The sequence below is a fragment of the Condylostylus longicornis genome, unplaced genomic scaffold, assembly GCF_029603195.1.
Source record: "Condylostylus longicornis isolate FDR11 unplaced genomic scaffold, ASM2960319v2 ptg000048l, whole genome shotgun sequence".
Lineage (NCBI taxonomy): Eukaryota > Metazoa > Arthropoda > Insecta > Diptera > Dolichopodidae > Condylostylus > Condylostylus longicornis.
Window position 1 is genome coordinate 10,242,431 of NW_026578017.1, and position 22,467 is coordinate 10,264,897.

The 22,467-nt window shown below is 24.1% G+C and overlaps 1 pseudogene; it reads left to right on the top strand.

Moving 5' to 3' along the window:
- LOC129611215 (uncharacterized) overlaps positions 1–20,596 on the top strand; it is a 108,483-nt pseudogene extending 87,887 nt beyond the window's left edge.
- The last annotated feature ends 1,871 nt before the right edge of the window (positions 20,597–22,467 follow it).

The following is a 22,467-nucleotide window of genomic DNA, read 5'->3' on the forward strand; positions in this document are numbered from 1 at the left end:
ATAACAATTTCCCTCACAGTTTTTAAGTCATTTTTATTATTAAGCACTATACGAATAAGTCACCTATATATTTAATATACATATATTATTATGTGTATGTATACATAACATACAACACACAAAAATATTAAATAAATCTCAGTTGAAAGCGTCTTATGTTCCATCCATATACAATAATAATGTAGATGTAAAAATTTTATAACGCAATAAAAAGTGATAAAACAACGTGTCCGTTTTTTATGTTTTTCATAATATTATTTTGCATATCCTTTTTGTCTATATTATATTTTTATTTGTTTTTTCCTTTTTTTCTTTTTTTTGTAATGAATGGGCATTTAATTCACATATATACATATAGAGAGAGAGCGAGTAACATGAAGTTATTGTGTTTTATGAATTTTAATCATTATTTTTTATTTTTGTCCACTAAATACTAAATGGAATTATGATATAGAATAGAATCATTTGCATATATGAGCTACATCATTATTTAAACAATGTGTGAATTTTTTTTTTATACTCGTATTTTAAAAAATGACTTTAGTGGTCGACTTTATTTTCTACGTACGTGTCTGTATAATGCAAAGGTATGAAAAAATAATTAATATTTCATTTAGATGTTTGTTAGACCAAACATTTTTAATTTGCATAGGGATCAAAAGAGAGTTTGTAAGATAAATAAATTATTGAGTAAAAGAAATTAATTAATAAAATTAATATTTTATTTAACTCTTCGATCCGTCCGAACCTTCTCTTCGTAGCTTCCGGGCATTTTTCAGGCGAATTTAATAAACATGCATGTATGGATTTAAAGCGTTGTAACTACAATAAAACTTAATTAAATAAAATATATTTCTTGTAATATTTCTAAACAGTATTGGGTATTTTGTTGTACCTCAGTAGAACCAAGAAAAGGTTCTAGAGACATTAACTTGTCTTGAGATGTCCATCTCTATTTAATTCGCTATCTTCAAATTCACTCTCTGAAGACGATAATCTACGTGGAATATTTTTTTTCCTGGGAGATAAAAATTCGCTTTCATCACTTGAAACATCACTTTCTTCATCAAGGTTCTCAAACTCAACATCACTTCCCGATAAGTTTTCTAAAAACTCTTTGTTGCTTGCCATTTTAACCATTATAAAATTATTTAGAAATATTTCCTGAATTCAAAACTAGGCTCTAGGAGCAACAGGCGGATAGTACTTATAGATAATAGTATAAAGAAAAGATAATGTTCATAAGAATAAAATATAAAATATTTCGGTATTACAATTTCCGACTCCTATAACCTGCGATTATAATCAAAAATTTGTAAAAATCGAATTTTAGTTGACGGTAAATTTTAGCGGCTCTTTTTATTTTTTAATGTTTATATATGTATGTTATGATGTAGAAGAAGCCAGCCACTACTTTTCTGTGTTTGCATAATTTGAAAAATGTTTATAGTTTCTCTACAGTGAACAGTAACGAAACGGCATTTTTAGCTATATGTTTTAGTGAGGGAGAAAAGATAGGTAAAAATTTGTTTCTAAGTAAAGATCTGTATATATATATGTGAAATTTCAGCTTTCTATCTTCAAGGCTGTAGAAGTTTTGTAAACATAATATCCACGGACAGACAAATTGAATCTAATAAGCAATATTTTTCCAAAATTTTTTTACAAAAATGCTAAAAAGAATAGTAAACACTTTACTTATTGGAGGTGTACGCACATTATTATGTATTTGCACAGAAATGTCATCTAACATAAAATGAATTAAGCTCTACTATATATGCAGTAGCCACTAATTGCATGATTTATACTTCAATACATACATACATATGTACAAATGTACACATTTTCTAATATTTTTTTCAAAACATTTTCAAATGCAATTATATAATTTTAATACATGCGGCATTGTGTTGTCACTTAACCTTCAATAATTGACTTACATAATATGCGATGTGTATACAGAAAATAAATCATTCTCGTTTATTTGCTAAGTCAAATCTGCATTGTAAGAGCAAAATTTTTATTCAAGAATGTGACCTAATATTTTGTTGAAATGAAAAATGAAAGAGAAAATATGAAATTTGTTCACTTCATTTTTTGAATAGTTCTAAGTACACTTAATAATGATACAAAAATGTATTGCAGAATTAATATTCTAAACATAAAAATATTTATACACGAGTATAGAATAGATAGGCGGGCACAAGAATGCATGCATGTGTACCTATAGAAATTTTGAAAGAAATTGACATTATTGAAAGTCAATTGACTTGTTTGGCACAAGGTTAAATATCAACGAAAAAAAAAGCCTATAGTATACATATTCATTTATTCATACGTATGTATGTATATATGTATAAAGGGTGATTCTGAAAGGTATACAACAACATATACCATTGGTTAGAGGATCGAAAATGGGTAAAACTTTCGTTCCAGACTGGATGCCAAATCTCAAGGGTTTCCGCGTTCCAGGGATTTTAACAAATTTTCGCGAAATTTTTACTTATCCAAGTTTGTTTTGATTATAACTTCCGTTTTGAAAAAGATGGGGGCTTCAAACAAACAGTTTCTGAAAGGTCTAGCGAGGAGCTTAAAACAAAGATGTTGCTTGATTCTGTATTTTTTGTATCTTCGGAATACAAATCATTCAAACTTTAGGCAAAATCAAATTTTCCCCTTGTTTTATTTTTTCAGTTTTTTCTAATTATAGATAATTTCGTAAAAAATTTTTTTATAGTTTTGCTGCTTAAGCTTTAAATTAAGTCCTCAAACATTAAAAAAAATTTTTATGGTACAGGAGATATAACGCAAAAACCATTTCTATGTCTAGATTTTAAAGGCCCCATTTTTCCCTATTTTTGATTTTTACTTATTTTAAGCGGTGTAATTATCAACTATCATTAACTTTGGATGACGAGAGTCACTCGGAAAACAGTTCATATTTTTAAGAGCCGTTATTTTGATAAACAAATACGTTAATAATAAAATTGAAACGAAATTTTATACAAACTTTTTATTTAAAAAACAAAAATTGATTTTAAAAAATTTGAAATTTTTGAAACGAAAAACTAGAATTTTGTTTCATGAAAAACAAAAAAAAATCTAGTAATCAAAAATTTTTTTCGAAACTTTTCTTGGTAAAAAAAATTGATAGGTTTTTTATTTTTCCCAATTTTTATAAAAAATGGTGCCTATATGGTTTGAAAATTTTAAATGCATTTTTCTTACATTGGGTGCAATTTAAAAATTTGAAAAAATAATTTTCGGAATCTAGAAACTATTTTGCATCTGAAGTTACTAAAATTATCCAGCTGGAGCGAATTTTTACAGTCATGCCATACAAATTTTGACATTTATTCTCATAGAAAAATTTTTTTCAATAGGAAAATTTAATTTTTTTGAACAAAATGGAGTTTGTAAATGAAATGGTATTAACATTATGAAGCTAATTAATAATAATTAATAAATAATTAAATCGGATTAATAAATTTTAAACATATTTTTACAAAAACTAAAATTAATTTGAAAGAAGAAAAACATAATTTTTTTCCAAATTAGGTGAACTTAATAGGAAAATTTGGTATTTCTTTTAAAATTTTTGAATAAAAGAATATTAAATTGAATTTAATTTTAATTTTATAATTTTTATTTTATAGGTTTGATTTTAATTAAATTTTTGGCTCACAATATTTGAAAAAATTTTCAAGGTTCTAAAAATTTTTCTACAGAGTTATATAGTCAGAAAAAACTGAAATAATAAAATAAGGGAAAAATTTGATTTGCCCTAAAGTAGAAATGCTTTGTATTTCGAAGATACATAAAATACAGAATCAAGCAGCATGTTCATTTTAAGCCCTTTACTAGGCATTTCAGCAACTCATTATTTGAAGTTGCCATCTTTTTCATAATGGAAGTTGTAATTCAAAAAACTTGGATAAGTAAAAATTTCGTCAAAATTTGTTGAAATCCCTGGAACACGGAAACCCTTGAGTCACCCTGAATCACCCTGTATAAACTTTTATTTCAATTTTATTGATTTACATTTTTATTTTTTTTTCGAAATTTTATGATTTTATACCTTCTGTCAACACACGCATTGACGCTGAATTACATTATGTAATAGATAAAGAAGAGTACAGGGTAGTTCACTACAATTAAAAACTTACACTAAAATTACTTAATTTTTTTAATAAAATTGAAAGTGTTTAATATCGAACATTAAATTACAATATATTTAACAAACAGCTAAATAATATTTTATTAGAGAACCATTAATTCAGAAAATGTAGAATTCAGTAGGGTTGTGGTAAAAACCAGGGAAGGCGCGTCGAAATTCTTTTGTACAAAAGCTATTATTATCGTTAATATTGTGAAATTCTTATTATATGAAAGTATATCTAAAAATATAGACATGTCAATCACACCCGTTTAAAAACAGGTCACTTTTTTCTTTACTAATTTTAATTTACGAGTAGAACTTATATTTACAAATTTTTTACTCTAAGTATAATGAAAACGTTCTATTGCAACAATTTTCTGATTACAATACCATATAATTTTGAACAAATCTGGAAAAAGTCTAAAAATGATTAGTCTTAAAAAAAAGACTACGCCTACATTTAAATAAATATTCGATTATATATCGCTAATTAATAATTAGGTCCAGGCATAAATTGAGTTGAAACAGAGAACGTTTACGATACTTTTCTTAAGACTCATATTCTTTCATAAGGTTTAAAGTGGAATTTACTATGGAGTCAAAAAAATATAGGTGCTTTCTCTCTGACATGATTTTAATTAAAATTTGAATTACTTTCAAAAATTTCTAATTACGAAAAGAATGTAATATTGAACTGCAAACTTACATAGCAAAAATATCGAATATTAAAAACTTAATATTAATATATATTATATTTTAATCAATATTAAAAACAAATTCAAATTTATTAAAATCCTTTAGAGTATAATTTTAGTAATAATTTAAGCTTCACAGGCACATATTGAACCGCTCATATATTTCACCAATTATCATTAAATTTTGAATATGAAATCACCCTATATATAAAAAATAATCTTTATATTTATATACGATTAATGCTACTGGAAAAAATCATTTTTGCACACCTCTTACATTCATTTAGTCATATAATGTACATATTTACATACCGTTGTAACGTCCTTGAGTAACTTATAATAGAACCAGAGTATATTCTACATATTCTACTTATAACTCAAAAATTTTATATCACCTAAACTTTTGTGTACACAAATAATAATAATATGTTAGTGAAGGTATGAGTTTTTTATTTTTTAAATGGGACTAAATTTGACATGGGTGCTAAAAGAAAAGGTTGAAAAATTTTTGCTTTCTTTTCTTGTTTTTTCTATACAATTTTTATGTAGTATTTTTTGTTTCTAACATATTTCGATTAAAAGGTGATCAGTATACATAAATGTTAGTATGTACATACATATGTACATACAGTCATACAAATATGTGTGTATTTTTAAATATAAGGAAAAAAAGAACTGTTTTCTTCCTAGCTTTGTTTCCATCTTTTCTATTAATTTGTCGAATCATCAAGTGAATAATCAAAATTTAAAAAAAAAAAATTCATAAAATCAATTAATTATTTTTGCTTTCCCTCTAGAAAACCTTTAACAATATTTTAGTTATTGGGCGTTTGGCATTTTAATACCAATATAGAAAAAATAAACAAACTTCATTCCTATAAGAATGTTAAGGATGTGAAGGATGGTTGTTATTGCTTCATTTTACCTTTTTCTCCCATATAGATTTTATATATCATCAGTTTTCATTTTTAATTAATATTAATTAATCTTATAGAGTTGCAGAATTATATATTGTAATAGAATTAATGAGGTGTTGGCATACTCGACAGTAGAATAAAGTTATTAAATTAAAGAAAATTTAGTTATTAAATTAAATTTACTTTCTAAAATTTTTAAGTAATAAAAACATAAATTTTCTTAAATTTGATGGTCCAATTCTATTTAAACTGAATTTGATTTCGTTTGATTTACGGGCCGGTTGCTATTTGAACAAGAGATAGAAAAAAACTAATATATTTCAATTGCTCTTATTGACTATGACTGCTCAGTTTAGATTTTGTAGCGAATTCAGTCACTACTCTTTTGATGTATTGAAGGTATACTGCTCAGAAATGTCACATTTTTAGTTGTAATTTGTTACTACTGCCACACCAATATTAAGTATTTCTATGTTGTATAGCCTTTTACCACTGATATACCATTTTTTACCAAAAATTTACAAAAATACATACCCAGAATTCTAATAAATTACACCAAAAACACAATGCTGTTATTTATTTTCCCATATATTCTTCAAATATGTAGTTAGAAAAACAACTACTCCTTTCATGTTTTAAAGAAAAAATGTAAATTAACAAAGCAAATGTTCTTATTCGCATATACTTTTCGAAAAGTTTAAGAAAAAAAATCATTCCAGCGTGTTAACTAATGCACAAATTTTTCGGGTGTCACCACAACCGAATTTATTCTCTTTTTTTAGCAAGGCTAAATAAAGTAAACATTACGCGTTAATTATTCATTTAAAATAGATTGAATAATTTTTTTTTATAATAATTTTTTTAATTGCAAACAATTTATGTAATTTTAGGTGACGGTCATAGACACATCAGATCCTGATTGGTGGAAAGGTAAATGTTTAGGCCGTATAGGATATTTTCCTTCAAAGTATTGTGCTAGATTAAATGCTGGTGAAAAACCATTACAAGTAACACATAATTTACAAGTATCAGATGGAGAACGAGGAGAAAATATGACTTTACTAAGGGATCAAATAGTTATACAGGTAATATAATTCTTCTCTCACCTCTTCTTTAATAACATATTATCGATGATTGACTGTAAAATTTTCAAATTTTAATCAATCTTCAAAAAAAAAAATAAATTGTTCTTTATTTAGGTTGGCGAAGAGCAAAATGGCATGGTATTGGTACGTTCAGCAGACAATCGACAAGGTTACTGTCCAATAAAATATTTGCAAGAAGTGTGACAGCCAGAAGAACCAAGCTATGATCGTGATCGAGATAAATTAAAGAAAGCATCAAATATTATAAGTAGTATAATTAGTAGTAGTAGCACTAGTCGTCAACAAGATAAAACTAAACGTAGAATTAGAATATCAGATATTGTAACAAATAATAGTAGCAGCAAAATTCTTCAATCACAAAAAGCTCAACCACAAAAACAGCAACAACAACAACAACAAAAGGAATCACAAAGATCTCAAGATTATGATCAAGAACAAGATATTATTAAAATAAAATATTCGACAAAATGTAAAAATGATAAAAATTGGGAAAATTGGGAACGTATACGTGAACAAAAATTAGAACGGATGAAAAGTATATGCTTTGAAAGTTTAAAACGCGAAAGAATGAAATATCAGAGGCCACCAAAACCAAAACAATTAGATCCATCTTGGTATACTGATAATATATATTCAAATCATTCAATTGATTTGGATGAAGATTACATTCCAGATTGCTTTAAATATAGTACATATAGACGTTTACGTGATATTAGTGAAAATGATGAATTTTTTATACCCGATGATTATTTATTACATCGTTCAAGAAGTTGTAAAGATTTTTTACAAGGTCATCCACCGATTAAATCACGTAGTTGTTGTTTTGATGGATATGATGAAAATTTATTATATCATTATAATCAATTACATCATCATCATCATCATTTAACACCAGAACAACAACAACAGCAGCAACAAACTCCATTATTATCATCTTTAACAAAACCGGCAGTGCCAAAATCATATTCATTTAGTGGTAGTCGTGTCGCTAAAACAAAACCATTCGATGTCATGGATTATGAGTTACCAACATCAAAATCATTTAGACGTGATAAAAAAAATTTAAGAAAAGCTATGGATCATTATTTTCAAGATCCGCCACCAACAAGGCAATTTCGGTAAGTTTTATAAAATTATTATGTATTTTTTTTATTTTATTGTAAAAGTAATTTACTCAAAAAATAATTCGAAATTAAAGTAATCTAAGTATAACAGGTTTATTTAAAATAGTTATGTATTATAAGCAATAATATTAAAATTAAAAAAAAAACTATTATATAGGAGTACGATTATAAATTTGGTAGTAAAGTAAAAAAAATATTTTAATGAAAAATTTTTCGAAAGCTTGTTTTTCTCTTACTGTTTTAAGAAAAAATAATATTTAGCTTCACTTTTGCAACTAAGATCTTTTGTTTTATAAAGAGCAGCGGCTAAAATTATATTCCAGTTTTTGCTGCCCGTATGATTTTTTTGTAAATATAAGAAAATTATTCGTATTTCGACAGGAAAGCTCAATTTAAATTCAATTTTGTCCGCTCTTTAATATTTCACTCTTTTGGGAAATAAAAATTTCCTGCGATGTACCATCAAAATTTAAAAAAAAAATATTGTAGAATAAATTCCAATTACTAGTAAACTACAAAGCAAAAACAAATTTCAACTTTAAACTTAATAATAGAATTTTAAAAGGAATACATAAATAACATGAGCTTGAAATATTGCCTAATCACAGGTTAATATTTTCGATTAATTCAAGAATCTGAATGTCTACCTCAATTTTAAAGAGTTTTCGATTTAAATCTATTTTGTAATTAATTCATTAGCAGTTGACATTTGTGTTAAAAAAATGTTGGCAATAGAATCTAAACAAATTATAAGTTACATTTTACTTACACGTACGAGTAGCTTTTCATTCGAAAAAAATTTAATATGGTCAGCACATTACCGACCGCAATGTGTATTGTCTATAGATAAGTGAAAGTGCACACGCGTGCAAACACAGACCGACAGACCGACAGGTTGGTAAAAAAAGTTTATTTACATTTCCCTAACATGGAGAAGTACATTCCCACCGAAAACTCGATATGCAAAAATTGTTGCCATCACATAATCTACCTATTGTTTACACAATATGGATATAATAACAATAAATAATAACAAAATAATAACAAATTGTTTCACAATAGGAACTTTTAGTAGCTAGAATACCAAAAGGGAATAGTATAAAACAGAACTATAATATAAAACAAAATTATGTTCAATCAGATGAAAAATTCAAATCAATTTGTACTTTAATTGAGGATGAATATTGATTAGATTTTTATAATAATATTATAATTTATCAATAACAATTTCTTGATTATCCTACCATATAACAAAAATATCAATTACGGATGATAAAACGGCGCCAAATAAAAAATATAACAATATTTTTTTTGCATATAAATTTAATTATGATTTACTAGACGCGGGAATATTTTTTTTTTACAATGTAATCGTGAAAATCATCACTAACATTTTTTTAAGCATGTTACTGCTATCATGATATTGCCTTAAGCGAACAATTTAATTATTTATATCATATCAACAATTTGGCTTTAAAAAAGGATATTTTGTGAAAATTAATCCAGACGTAATGAAAATAAAAAAAAAAATTTCCGATACAACAATAATGTATGTTTCATAATTATATTCCATTTAATTAAATGAAATAATAAATTTAATATAATTTTCGGTCTTTTCCTGTTCTTCGTTTTGTTTTGGAATAAAAACTTTCGTACTTAATCTGATTTACATTTTTTTTTGTTCTATATTTTAATAACTTTCAGCTCATTTAAATATTAATTAATTTACGGTGGCATTATTTATTTAATTTAAATTAATTTCATTATTATATTTTACAATATGCGAATAATACAAATTGTATAACTTTTCTTCCAATTTTTTTTTGTAAAAATTTAAATTAATATTGAAAAAATGAAACATTAAAAAAATTAAAAGAAAGACAGAAATGTTTCGCAAAAATTACTGTATTTCAATTAATTATTTATGAATTGATTACATTATTAATGATTTTTACAACTTTATTTTATTACAATATATTTCTCTAAAAAAAATATATATGTATTGTAATATTGTAATTACAAATATTTAAGATTGAAAGTAGCCATCATACGAGAAATGTTTTAAAGATTTTTCTTCTGTAAGATTCACATAAATTTTTGATAAATTTTAAACCCATTCTAATTCCCATAAATATTCGACATTTCATGCCATTTATTTATTATCTACATAATAATATTTGCAAATTTGAATAAACTTTAAATTTCAATAAATTTCTTTTAAACAGGTTACTCAATTAATAATAATGTGTAAATTAATAATAGCGTATATAATAATTAATATTAATGTGTATCACAATTCTACCATATACCTAAGACATGAGAAAGAAATACGGTTAAAAATGGCGGCTAATGGGTGATTGAGGTAAGGCAAATAACTGTGTTTCTCAATGTTCAGTTATTTACCGCTAGATTTTGGCTCTCATAGAATTTGGGAAACACTTACAATTTTAGAAAAATAAGGTGCCGAAAATTATCAATTTGTCAAAAAATAACATGCATGGTTGTATCATTGAAAAGCACCATATGACATTTTCACTGTGTCATTAAATTTTGCAAGTGTAAAGAAAGCTCAGTTGTTAAGGTGAACATTTGCATAACAGAATAGACACACGATTTTGAACGGTTGTTGTATATTTTTCTGTTCTGTCATTGAAGAAAATTTGATATAAAATAAAATTTGCAGTACTCTATTTTTCTCAATAATCCCTAAATCAGATCAAGTAGTATGATAACTTATATATCAAATTGAAGATCAGTTGACAAGCTTACTAATGTTGTTAAAAGTGAACAAAGCTCTAATGTTACGCTATCTAGAAACCTAATCAGTAGAGATTGATTTTTAGACCCTGTAACTCCGAACCTATTGTGCTGTGAAAATCTTAACCATACAAAGGTTTTGTCTACTCATGAAGCCCTATACAATGGTATATGGCAGCACACTTTCATACGAGACACTCTGTATACTCTCTATAAAGTATATTATTACTATATAATTACTTATATTCTGGTATACAAAATTATTGACATGATAATATAAAATATTCCCTATTTAAAATTGAAATAATAAATAAAGAATCACGTAATAAAAATATTTTTTAAAAAGTAATTATGTTGAAACGGTCTTTTAAAATAAGAGTGTTAGCACTTCATTTATGAAGCAAACCTAAACATATTATGTACTCTTGGAAAGTACCATCAGTTATTAACACTATTAGAAATAACCATTAAAAAATTAAAAACCAACAAGCTTTTGAGAAAATTAACGTGAAATTTTTTTTTGTTTATTATTTTAAAACAAATTAATTTAAAAAAAAGTATTCAACGATATTTTTATATATAAATTAAAATTGTAATTTGAGTATGTAGTTTTTAAAAAGATATATGTATGTAATTATGTATTTAATAAAAAACCAAAATATTTAACCAATAATAATATTGATAAAGTAAATAAAATATTTTGAAAATCAAAACAATGTATGTACGTAAATTTATATAGATATTTGAAATAATGTGCGTAACTCTATATAATATATGTGTGTGTATTTTCAAATATATACAAAATTAATTATAATATAATATTATATATGTAAGTATTTCCCGCTAATAACCCTTATATATATATATACATAAAATATTAAATTAAATATTTTATATTCGTATCCTTTATATATTTTAATATAATTATACAAAGGAATGCTCAATTAGGGTAATTTGCCTCAATATATTATAAAATTTGCTGTAAAATCGAGGTTAAAAATATTGTTGGTAATATTAATTATTTAATTTTTGCTAATTATATTTTAATATTTGAATAATTGCTAATTTATAATGATAAAAAAATTTTTTATATATATATTATATAATATATTAAACCGTCTTTTAAGGTAAAATAAAAAAAAATATTATAAATAATTTATTGATTAATTTTCTATATACGCGGTTTTTATTATATTTATTATTCTAATTATTATTATTTATTTTTTTTTGATTTGTTGTATTAAATGAATAATATTATAATTTCATTTCAGTAAAAATTTTATTATGCTAATATTAAAAAAAATCAAAAAAAATTATCCTTTTTAATTACAGTTGCTATTGTGCAATGTTCTATGATACGCTTTGAAAAAGGCCGGTCGATAGTTGTTGTAGGTACACAATTAATTGAAAAAAAAAGACAAAAAAAAACAAATTGTTGAATAACAATTTTACTAAAAAAAAAAAAACAAAGAAAAAAAAATGAGCTAACATATTTTAATTTTTTTAGTATTTCGTATACATTTTATATAAAATTATTAAATAATTATATTATAATTATGCAGGATGTCCGAGATTTGATGGTATTCCCGAAGCGAAAATAATAGAACACGCTCAGATTAACAAAACATATTAGGAGATATTTTCCTTTTCTTGTTCTCTCTTTTTCGACTTACATATTATTGAAAATTCTCAATGCTCATAATTTTATAATGTCCATAATTCATAGAGAACATAGATAATACTCATAATTTGAAATTATGAACACTGAAAATAAATTATTAGAAATTTAAAGAAATTTCTGGAAGTATGTAAAAAAAGATGTAAGAAAAATTGGTAAACTAATTTTAAAGGTTTCATTCCATCCGAAATAACGTCGGGACCAAGGTTTTTTTTCAATTTACGAAATATTTAAATGCAAAATCAATATAAAAAAAATCAGTTCCAACAAGTTTCCATTAACTCTTATTTACTTACGATTCCACACAACATACATGATAGTTTTTTATACCCGTACGAACGTATGTTCGAAGGGTATACTAAATTTGCCTTACCGTTTGTAACGCTAAGAAATAACGGTGTTAGATATAGACTCAAGTGTATGTTTTTGATCAGCGTCAAATTCTGAGTTGATTTAGCTTTGTCTGTCCGTCCGTCCGTCCGAACGATAACTCAAAAACTAATTGAGCTAAGTTCACCAAATTTTCACAAATGATTTATGGTAGTAAGTGCCAGAACCCCGTTTAAATTGGACATGATCGGGGTACCGGTTCGGGTAGCTGCCATACAACTTCAAAATTTATTTGGCTATATCTCAGAAACTATAAAAGTTGTGGTATTGAAATTTCACACAAACGAATATATTGGTAGGGCCAATGTGTTTCATAAAAGTCGTTGAAATTACTTGGCTCCTTCTGGTACCTGCCATACAACTTCAAAAGTTATTTGACTATATTTCAGAAACTATTAAAGCTATGGTATTGAAATTTCACACAAACGAATATATTAGTAGGGCCAATGTGTCTCATAAAAGTCGTTGAAATTACTTGGCTCCTTCTGGTACCTGCCATACAACTTCAAAAGTTATTTGGCTATATCACAGAAACTATAAAAGCTGTGATATTGAGATTTCACACTAGTGAATATATTAGTAGGGCCGATGTGCTTGATAAAATTCGCTAAAATTTCTTGGCTCTTTCTGGTAGCTGCCATACAACTTCAATAGTAGTTTGGCACAACCAGTATTTTGAAAAACACAGTACTGAAATTTTGCATAAATTAATATGGTAATACGGCAACTTAAAGTCATAGTCTGCCCCCTAGTTAGTTATGGCACATTAGTTATTCGCACATACGATAACAAATTCGTACGGGTATCACAGAGTTGACAAGGTCAACTCTACTTTTTTTCTCGTTTTTACTTAAAGTTTTACATATGGTAATAATATCAGGAATAACATGCCTTCGGACATCCTGTACATACATAATAATAATTATATAGACATATACATATGATTTAAAGGATATTTTCATTAATAATTTTTCAAAAAAAAAAAACAAGTAATTATTAAAAATCAAAGTTAAATAATTTTATTTTCGTAAATCGTTAACTTGCTTTTGTAGAAGTTTATTTCTATTCCATTTTTCGTTAAATTGGATGATTTTTTATTGTCAGTAAAATTTATTGGTTGTAAAGAGAGGAACAGTAATTCTTTTCATAAAACATATACATTTACATTATGTTATGGATTTTATACTTGGCCAAAAAGAAGAAAAATGGGATAAATTTGTAAAAAACTAGAGGCATTTTAATACTACGCTATGATTGAATATCCCTTATCAAATTGGCTCTTGTGATGTCTTCAGTGTTACCCGCTTGTTGTTTTATTTCCCGCATCTATACTAAAACTTTCCATATACAAATTCATTTTCTAAACTAATTAATTTGAAAATAAATTTTTTGAACGCTATTAATTTTTTTTTTTAATATGAGCTAATCTCCGGTTTTAACTTTTTTATTCCTGGAGTGGGAATGCCGTATAAATAATTCAAATTCTTGAGCAGCTAGGGAATTCGAATGAAGATTTGATAAGTTTTAATGAATATATTTTCGAAGAATTTTCTTGTTGAAAATTTTTGAATGCGCAATAGTGCTCCTCAACTCTAAAAGACTTTTTGACCAAACTCAAAGATCGGAAATTGTAGACATTCATATCGCGAACCAATGTCGCATAATGCTGATTACCAATTTCACTTAGTCATTTGACACAATTACGTTCAAAAAGTGAGGAAAAGTTGTATATCGTCGACCGGATAGGTAATGGAGAAAACAACTAACATGATCATGCCACTAAGAATTCATTAGGTCTTTAGTTAAGTCAAGTCACGATATCGTTTACGACCAACAAAAATTACGCCAGCTTCCCAATTGTCCTCGAGAATAAAAACCTTAACAAGACCAAATTAAAACATCAGCAGCCACATTTTTCTTTGAAGGAAAAATTCAATAAATTTGCTCTTTTTTCTTCTAATTCTCTTTACGGTCAAACACTTTTACTGATAATAAAAATCATTCAACTTAAATCAACCTTTACAATTGGACTTTCTAAAATAATGCAAAAATAATATAGAATGTACTTTTAATTAGAAAATGTAGATTTTTCTTTAGACAAATTTAATTGTTCAATAAGATCATTAGAAAATAATTATTAATTTTATTAATTCATTTCATTTATTTACAATATTAGTAAAATTGTTAATTTACTCAAAAGTTTATATACCTACATAAATTAATTTTTTTTCTAGTTAGAAAATATATAGCTATTTCTATGTACTTAAATATGAATTTTTTTACAGTTAATTAATTTAAATTTTATACGTACATGTATTTTTGTTATTTTTGTAAATTATATCATAATTATACGCGGCCCTTATACAAGAATTTCATTTGTCAGTCTCTAATCTTTTAACATAGGATTTATACAATTGAAAATTTTACCTATATTGCTATTAGTAATGCCATTATATATTTTTAGGCATTAATAATTATTAGACATATAAGGCATTAGTTATTAGTATAATTTCCGTAATTAAAATACATAATTCGTACATACATGTGGATCATTTGGATATGTAAATTCTCGGAAACGGTCATCTACTTCTGATTCGGGCCTTTTTTACCGGAATTATTTCGAGAGAAATCGGCAAGTCTTTTTAGCCCATATGCCAATTCTGAACACTTTCTTGTAATTATTTTTTTGTTTTTATTAAATCTTTGGCTGTTTTTATTTTTTCAATTTTTATTCTAATAAAATTTAATTTTTTCATTTAGATTTTACATAATTTAATTTTTAATATCAAGTTTTTTAATATCATAGCAAATTTTTATATTTAAGAGTAAAAATAATGTAGTATCACTTTTAGAATTAGATAATATTAAAATACCTTCTAATAGAAAAACTAAATAACCGAAACGGTAATAATTTATAAAAATTTTTTTCAAATGTTAATCATCTGATTTTCAAGTTATTTTATTATATTATCAAATGTTTTATACAGTACTTTCACTATTTACTTGCCTTAAAAAATTAACAATAAACAAATACGCTCTCAATGAATTTAAAAAATTTGTTGAATTTAAAAAATCGTAATTTAAGGAGCTAGTTAATCTTCATACTATTATTGCTCATGTTAAAATGAGACTGTAAACTCTTACACCTACAAAAATTAATAATAAACATAAAAGTTGGTTGTTAAAGTGATAAAACAACAACTTTTTATGAATGACTTGTATTGGGACCTATAGGCAATTTGGTAAAATTTCTTCTTCAAAGTATAATTATGAAATCAAGAAAATTTTATTCGCCATTTCTTTACAAAAAGCAAGTTTCGATTTAGCGAAATTCGACTAAAACGAATTATTTGATTTTTTTTCAATTATAATTTTTAATTTTTTTAAAAAAAAGTATTATTAATTGTAGTTGTTAAAGTATAATAATTAAATATCCTTCTATATAGTAAGTAATAAAACTAAATATTTCGTTTCCTCATTGTAATATTAATGCTTTTATAATTTAATTAATAATATTGTAGGTTACTTGTATTAATATAGAGTTGTTTTTAATAAAAGTAGGTTAAAATAAAATATTAAGTGAAGTTTAAAATTTAATTAAATTTTAAATTGTTAAATGCAAATATTTATATTTAATTTCCCATTAATATCATCTTAGATTACATAATATTAATTATAATAATACTTGTATTATATTTTAATAAAACTTAAAAATTTTAAGTCAAATTAAAATCATAAAATAATTGTATAATCACTCAAAATGTAAAATAAGAAACTTTTCTATCTTTCATTACTTAGAATAACAAAAATATTTTCATTCTGTGATATTTAAATAAAAAAAGAAAACAAAAAAAAACAGAAGGCCTTTATTCAAATCAGTCATGTAGGAAATTTTAAAAATTTTGTTTTTATATTAACCATTCTATTTGAAGTTAATTAAATGTTATTAAAACTTTCAAAAATTCATTTATATTTTACTAATTCTCCTAACAATTCTTCTAATTACAAATTGAACAAATAAAATTATTATTTCTTTTTATATCATATTTTTCTTTCATTTACTTTTAATATAGATGCTGTGCTCGTGACCGCTGCACCAATCCCAAGTGCCTTCTGGAAGAAATTTATAATTATAATAGAAGACGCGAACGTCGGCCCCATGTTAACGCAAGTCGTCGTAATTTGATTGCAGAATGGGAAGAACGCAATATTAATAGTAATAATAATAGTAATATTAATAATCGTAGCAATAGACCACCATTACGTTATTCGAATAGCTGTGAAGAATATTGTACTTATCGTCGCCAGCCTGGTATCAAACAACATCGACCGTGTTATAGTTCAGATTATGCATTAGATCAACATTTTTCTGATAATTTTATTGATAATTCACCAACTCAAACTGGCCCTGAAATAGTTTATGATGATGAGTATCCATGTCATGAAAATGATTCATCAAATAGACCAAAACGTCATCATCATTTTCATCATCATCAACAACGTGATTTATATGAAACTGATTTAGAAAATTTTATACGTGATGAGAGATCACGTTTAATGAATCAAGATAAATTTTTAGATGATGATGAAATATTTTTAAGAAGACATCAATATCAACCGAGACGTAATAAGTCAATGATAGAAGTAAAACCACCAAATAAATATGATGATGATACATGCTCGGATTCAACTGAAATGGAATTAGAAGATTTCAATTTTGATATTGAAAAATATTGGGAGGAATTAGATAAACCACCGAGCCCTATCGATTTAGATATGCAACAAAGAAATATGAATAAAAATTTAAAAACTAAAAATGTTAATGTCGGCTGTTATAATAATGGTATGCCAATAAGTGAGCACGATCGTGAACAAGAACGTGCAATTATTAAAAAGAATTTATTAGATGGTTTACCATCACCTCCGCAACAACAGCAACCAATATCACAACATATGCAACAAATGCATCAGCAACAACAACAGCAACAACAGCAACAACTATCACAAAATCATCCAAATAATTTACAATCGGATTTTCATTTTTTTGATCATTCTGGTTCACCATTTCATCATAGGTATTCTCATAAAATATATCCTGAAACAACACCTATATATAAATATAATAACTTTTATAATCCACATGATAATTTACATAATCATAATTCAAATAATAATCAACATCAACATCATCACAATAATAATAGTAATAATAGTGCAATTAGTTTAATTAATAATATATTCTCAATTTATAAGCCAAATAAATATTCACCCTTAAACTGCCAATTAAATAATTCTAATATTAATAATAATTTATTAAATAATCGTGATTATATTAATAATAAACCATCATCTACTGGTATTATAAGTAAAAAAATGAATGTACCAAGTACAATAAGACCATTAGGTGCTCCACATTCTGAATATATGAATTCAATGAAACGACCATTAATTGTTAGTACTGAACAACCTCATTTTAAAATAATTCCAGAAAAGACTGGCTTAAAAATTTCTCCATTATTTGAATTTGGTGATAAAAAAAATAAAATGAAACTTAAAAGTACGAATAGACCATTAATATTCCCTCACTGATGGTGCTGGACCTTTCCTTGGTAGAAAGGGCGATGATATTTATTTGGTTATTTGGTTTGGTATTGTACAAAATATGGAATTCAATTCACAAATGAATATTCTTTTAAAATAAATTTTTTAATTAATATTTAAAATTTTTTAAAAAATTTATTACTTTCATTGTTTCAAACTTCATTTACAAATTTTCAATTTCAACAACAAAAACAAAAAGTCGAACCAACATTTCATTTAACAATTTTCATCATCGCACTAAACGAGGAAAGCATTTAACTTTTTCAAATCATTTTAGTTTTACTTTTAAAATATGAACAAAATAAGGATTAATAATTAATACTATGTGGATTTAGTATAAGTATATTATAAACAGATAAGTAGGATATGAAAAGGATATTAGGAAAACAATCAAGTATTAAGAAAATTTATTGAATAAAAAAATATTATAAATGAAAATTTTGAAACTATTCATTTTAAATTTATTATACATAGATGTAGAAACGCATGTTACTCAATTTTATAATCTTTGAATGAAATTATTTTCATAACATGTATTTTTTGTCAAAAGATTTAATTAATTGGTACGAGTATGAAAGTGTAACAAACTACTTGTTTATTTCTTTTAACTTTAGAGAATTAAAATAATTTTTAAGACTCTTGATTTCATTTAACTAAATATTTTACTGTACTTGACCGATAGAATCTCTTTAATTCCCACAAAATACGTTTTACCAACGTATTTAGTTCAAGCTATGTGACTCCAAATTAAAGTAGTCGCTTGAATTTGAAATTTCTTTTATAATTATTTGTGTAAATCTTGTTAGCTGTTCAATTCAAAATAGAATTTGTAATTATTTCTTACTCACATATTTTATGAAAATGTTTTGACTGAGTGACATTTATATGAATTTAAATCCTTAAAATTAAATCCGCAACGGAACGGAGTCTCCAAATGAAGAAAATAAGTTTCTCTCCAAATCCGAAAAATTTGTACATTCAAAAGGAACTCCGGACGGGAAATACTTTTTTATCAGAAAACAAAAATTTTTTTTAGAAAGGCATTTAAAAATTTCTCCAATCTAAAAACTTTTTCTGAACATCAGTTCTGAATTCTATCTATAATACCAATGTTTGAAATTTCTTCTTAAAACATTTCCTCGAAATATTTAATTTCTAACGTTTATAATTGCATATAGCATAATTGTATTGAACAGAAAATTTATACTTAATTAGATCTTTTGATGAAATTTACATTATTAATAATATTCAAAACTGCGCTTGAAATATTACTCAAGCTTCTTCATAATACATACATACATACTTTTATAATTATTTATTAGTTAATCATAAGTAATTTAATCGAATGGTGACACCAGTAATGATCGTAATGATATTTTGCTATATTAAATGAATGCCTAACAAAATTATATTTTAATAATTCAAATACTGCAAAACAAGAAATAATCAAAGAAGAACTCAAGTTATATAATGTAATGCTTTTAAAAACAAAAAAAAAAAATAATATGGTAAAATAGAAAAACTTTTTTTGAATGTGTTAAAATTTAAGAATGATCAAAGATTGTAATGAAATTTTTTTGATATAAAAAACATTTGAATATTTTTTGGATCAGATCCAAATATTATACAGATAATATTATAGAAAAAGATCTTAATTATAGTAATAGAAAAATAAAAATTTGATAAAATTTTAGTTAGAAATTCGAAAATATTCAAAAACTATTTAATATTTATTAAAATTACAAGAAAAAATAGACAGAATTGAAAAAAAAAACTGCAATAACTACTGCAACCGAAGTGAAAAACATAACAAAAAATCAATCAACAAAAAACATAAATTTGCATATATACACAAATATAAATATAATTACAATATTATATTACACAGAATTATATACATAAATATAATTATACATAATAAAATAAAATTTTTAAGGATTTAGGAAAAAGAAAATTAAAATTTATCGCTAATGATTTAGGAAATTTTTACGAAACGTTCTAAAATATTTAAAAATAAATGAATATTAACAATGAAACCGAAACTAATTTAAAAAAATTACAATCTCAAATTTAAATAACACTATTATAAACATAAAATACAAAAATAAAACTAAATAAAATTAATATTTTATAATTAAGTCCAAATGAAAGGAAAGAAAAAAAAATAGAATAATACAGAAATCTTTTACTTTCTTCTAAAATACTTCTTTATATATACTTTTACTTTTTAATATTTTTATACTGTACAAAAAATACAATAAAATTCATAAATATATAATATGTTTGCTTTTAATTTAAATAAATTAATTTATCATTAATTCTTAAATAATTTTCATAAGTTATTATTTGATAAAATAATAATCAAATTATTTAAAAAATTTTTTCCTAAACATTTCAGTGTTATTAACAATAATTCTTTAAGAAATATTAAATTCCTTATTTTAATTTTAGAATTATTATAGTTTTTATATAAATTTAAATAATTTTTGAAATATTTTTTTTTTTCAGTCCTTAATTAATTTAAAAGTAATTAATAATTTTTACTTAAATATGTGTGAATCAAAATTGTAATATAAATTTAATTTTCAGGATTGTATTAATTTTCTAAATGAAATTTAAATATTTAAAAAAGCTTAATTTGGTCATATAAGGTAAAATTCATCTTGAAATATTCTTTAACATTAATTTAATTTTTTATTCAAAAATTGTTAATTTTAGAATATAGTATAAGTTTATTTATAAAAAGTACAACTTTTTAGAAAAAGGTATTTAATTACTAAAAAAACTTATTTTGAAATACAAGATCTTATTTTATTTTAATTTATAAGTCAAAATAATTAATTCGGAATATTCAAATTCACACAATGGTTAAAAATTTAAAATATTTTCAAAATCGCATTGAAAAAAATTTCAAAAAATTAAACTCTTATGGAACAAATTAAATTTTTTCTTATTTCGCCCATAAGTATTTATTTTTTTTTTAACATTTATATTTTAAAGATAACTAATATTTAAATAGAAGTTTTGATTAAAAATAAGAACATTTTATTTATTTATTTATGCAGAATTGTACTATACCTATAAAAAAATTATTCTACATTAAAATTATACACTATCACTTTGTTTTTTTCTATAATTGCCGCCAATTTAAAATAAAATAATACAAAATCGCTCAAATTTTGTACCAAATTTTTGAATTTTTTCTATAAAGAATGTATTAACTTAAACTATACTAACCTACTATACATATTCAAATGTAGGTATACCTATACTAAATCATTAGTTAATTAATATCACACTATAATAATATGAATATCTACTTAATAATTTTATACAAAATATAGGAAATTATATTATAAAATATAGTTTCCTTTTTATAATTTTCATTTTTTTTTTCAAATTTTTATAAAAAACAAATTTAAATATTAAACAGTAATTAAATAATTACAATCTCATACATAAATAGAATCAATAAATAAAATCAAATAAAATTTTCCTTAATTATTTTTAACATTTTTATATTTTGGTAAAAGAATTAAGAAAATAAAATCTCTTTCATTAACAACTACAAACAAGCAAACAACAACAAAAAAAAACATTGAATATTTTATTAAAACATCAAAGAAACGAGCATAAAATTTAAAGAAAAAATACAAAAACTAAAAAACTTTTTTCTAAAAATCTAAATACAAAAAAAAAAAAATAATGAAGAATTTTCTGTTATAATATTTTCATTTTTATAAATAAATTTAATTAATAAAACTATTTATAGAGAAAAAAAAGCAACACATAAGAAAGTGAAATTCAATAAAACTAAAACCCTTTTTATTATAAATGTATAATTATAATTTTTTTACACCATTTTACCCTATTAAATCATATAATAAATAAAATAATTAAAAAAGTTAAGGAAAAAGAATGCCGTTTAGAACTGAAACTATTTAATAAAAAATTTATATTTCTTAAATAATATCAAAACCTAAAAAAAAAACAAAAAAAAAAATCATTTTATCAAAAATATTGAAAAATTTGAACAAGAA